The sequence below is a fragment of the Orycteropus afer genome, unplaced genomic scaffold (assembly GCF_000298275.1).
Source record: "Orycteropus afer afer isolate SDZICR_OR568_19922 unplaced genomic scaffold, OryAfe1.0 scaffold00202, whole genome shotgun sequence".
NCBI classification, from domain to species: Eukaryota; Metazoa; Chordata; class Mammalia; order Tubulidentata; family Orycteropodidae; genus Orycteropus; species Orycteropus afer.
The window spans coordinates 2,691,659-2,695,271 of record NW_006921789.1 but is presented as its reverse complement, the minus strand read 5'-3'; the positions used below and the strand labels follow the sequence as shown (position 1 = coordinate 2,695,271).

The 3,613-nt window shown below is 40.4% G+C and overlaps 1 pseudogene; it reads right to left on the bottom strand.

The window, feature by feature from the left end:
- Positions 1 to 3,280: 3,280 nt before the first annotated feature.
- LOC122150693 lies at positions 3,281 to 3,374 on the bottom strand (annotated as a pseudogene).
- Positions 3,375 to 3,613: the final 239 nt, after the last annotated feature.

The window sequence follows — 3,613 nt, the reverse complement described above, 5'->3', positions numbered from 1 at the left end:
GAATCCGGCTTGAACCTCTGGAAGTTCTCTGTCAATATACTGCTACAAACGTTTCTGAATTATCTTCAGTAAGATCTTACTTGCGTGCAATATTAATGATATTGTTCTATAATTTCTACATTCTGTGGGATCGCCTTTCTTTGGAATGGGCACAAATATGGATCTCTTCCAGTCAGTTGAAAAATTATTTGAGAAAAATATTATTTCTCTCTAATACCCCCATCCTCCTCCATCAAGTCTGTGCAGACTCATAGAGACCTATGAGATAGAGTAGAACTGTCCCATAGGGTTTCTAAGGCTATAATATTTATGGAAGTAGACTGTCATATCTTTCACTCTGGAGTTGATGGTGGGTTTCAAACTGTCAACGTTTCATTTTGCAGTTGAGCACTTAACCACTCAAATACCAGGGCTCCTTTCTCCTTAATAAGGCCACGGAAAACTATGGTACACAGTTTGGAAGACAAAATATTTCTCTGAACATCAGAGAGTGGATAAACTTTAACAAGGGCCATTGATAGAGTTGGAACCACTGCTCCAAGGAATAGAAAGAAACTTAGGTTATTTACATCCTAACTTATGAGAACTCTATGAATATCAAACAATTGTTCAAACTTTTCACAAGTGGCATTTTGGTGAGTAGTTGATTACTTGTTAGTGATTAACAAGTAGCCTAAAGAAATCATTGACTCTGTCGTAACAGGATACTACTATACTTCCAATTCAAATCAAACTCATTCCCATTGAGTGGATTCCAAATCATACCAACCCCCATTGTGTTTCCAAACCTGTAAATCTTTACAGAAGCAGACTGTCTCATCTTTCTTCCGCAGAGGGTCTGATGGATTCAAACCAGTGACTTTTTGGTTAGCAGCCAAATGGCTTAACCACTACACCACCAAGCACCTTTCTAGACTCCACATAGTACCAACTGAAACACTTTATTGCAAGCCTTACTAGACTTAGGGCAAATTCAAATGCCAATTATCTCAGTGCTGGCAATAAAGTTTCTTTATGAATGGATGTATTAGTTTATTGATGTGAAGGATTGGTTGATTTCAGGAAAAAAGATACTTTTTCATTTCTACTCAAGTCTGAATAAGATTCTTTATAAAATACCCACTGAAAAGATAAGTTACTGATAAATTGTCTGCAAAATGTACCCCTGGACACTGAAACATGCATGTAAGTTATAGATAACAGGAAATACTAGTATATGCACAATACTGCGTTACCACTAACACCAAACACCAGGCTACAGATAAATGCATAGACAAGTGAGATCATGTGGGGGTTGGCGAATAAGAATAGGAATATACCCTAGACCAAGGTCTAGTGAGGATGACTTAAGGCACCTACTGATGAAGGTTGAAGAATACAGTCTGCAGTATGGATTACATCTCAACATAAAGAAAACAAAAATCCTCACAACTGGACCAATGAGCAGCATCACAATAAATGGAGAGAAGATTGAGGTTGTCAAGGAATTCACGTTGCTTGGTTCTACAATCGATGCCAACGGAAGCAGCAGTCAGGACATTAGACGATGTGTAGCATTGGGAAAGTCAACTGTGAAGGAACTGTTTCAAGTACTGAGGAGCAAGGATATCTCATTGAGGACTTACGTGCGCCTGACACAAGCCATGGTATTTCCAATCACCTGGTATGCATGTGAGAGCTGGACAATGAATAAGGAAGACCAAAGAAGAGTTGATGCTTTTGAGTTGTGGTGCTGGCGGAGAATGCTGAAAGTACCGTGGACTGCTAAAAGAACTAACAGATCTGTCTTGGAGGAAGTGCAGCCAGAATGCTCCTTGGAAGCAAGAATGGCCAGACTTCGTCTCACCTATTTTGGTCATGTTGTCAGAAGGGATCATTCCCTAGAGAAGGATGTCATGCTTGGTAGGGTGGAGGGTCGACGAAAGAGGGGGAGGCCTTCAACAAGATGGATTGATACGGTGGCTGCGATGATGGGATCAAGTATAGCAGGGATTGTGGGGCTGGTGCGGGATCGGGCAGTGTTTCATTCTGCTGTGCATGGGGTCGCTATGAGTCGGAAACAACTCGACGGCACTTAACAGCAACAACAACAAGGTTAGATCTGTTATTGTTGTTGTTATGTGCCATTGAGTCGGCCCCGACTCATAGCGACCCCTCCTTGGGTTTCCAAGGCAGTATCACTACGGAAGTAGGATTGTCCAACCTTCCTTCCGAGGAGTGGCTGGTGGGTTTGAACCGCCAGCTTTCTGGTTAGATATAGCTGAAGATAATCTTCCATATGCACTGTATTGCAAAATTGGCCACACGCATTACAGAAGCAACAGAAGACAGGGTCAGAGTAACCTTCCAGAGACAATAAAACACCTTGAGAGAGAGAATTACCAGGTCCACCAACTTGGGACCATAATCTCAGGGGACACCAAGCTCATTTGACACAACATAGTACATAAAAATCTTGTTCCATACTTACTTTGGTAAGCAACCATCTAAGATTCAATTATTGGTCTCCTTTCATCTGAAGCAAAGAAGAGTGAAGAAAATCAAAGATATTTGGAAACAATTTGTCCAAGGATATGATGTACCCTGAGACTAGAATAACTACATGGTACCTGGCTACCAATGCCAACTGCTCAGAAAGGGATCAAAACTGGAGATCCTGGATAGAGTGGGAGGAAAAATATGGAAAAGAAATAAAAAATACAGCAGTGACCAGAATTACTGATTGGATAGAGTCTGGTGGAACCCCCAAGACTATGGGCCTCAGGTTACCTTTCTGGCCTGGAATGGGACTCACTCCCATGGATTGGCTCTCAGCCCAACAGTAGAAACACCTATATGCAGAACACCTACCCCAGGACAATGCACCCACCTACTCTAGAGAGATAAACCCTTTAGAACAATCAGCCATAGGGCACCAAAGGGACAGCATTCACATAGAGGGATAGCTGGACAGACAGGAGTACATAGTTAAGGGCACAGGTAGGGGGTAGTCAAAGGAGTGGGAGGGGAGGAGAGTTTGTTATGGTCCGGGATGGTAATCGGGTGTGAAATCAAATGCATATGAACTATTGAATGTAAAACAAATTTTTCTATGTAAATTTGCACCCAAAGCACAGTAAAATTGGAAAAAAAAGTGCCCTTGGATAACCTAAGTTCAGTTGAAACATTTGTCTCACTTTTTTTTTTTTTCAATTGTGATTTGGGTGAAAATTTACAGAGCAAATTCACTTTCCATACAGCAGTTCGTATACACTTTGTCTCATGAAATTGACCACAATTCAAAAATATGTAACGCTTCACAAATTTGCACAGGGGCCATGCTAATCTTCTCTGTATTGTTCCAATTTTGGTATATGTGCTCCCAAAATGAACACTTGCCTCATTTTAAGCTGAGTCATGTTGAAGAATTTGCTTAACTCTTTAAACCTCTGTTTCCAGATATTATTAATGATTTCCCTAATAATTATGTAGAGTTGGAAAGATGGAATAATTAATAAATACATGTGAAAGCATGTTGCCAACTCTAAGAGAAAAATTTTTGTAAAGAAATTTGTCATTGTTATTGACACTGTACAGAACCATTGTTTTCCCCATGTTCTTCTATTATCTTATT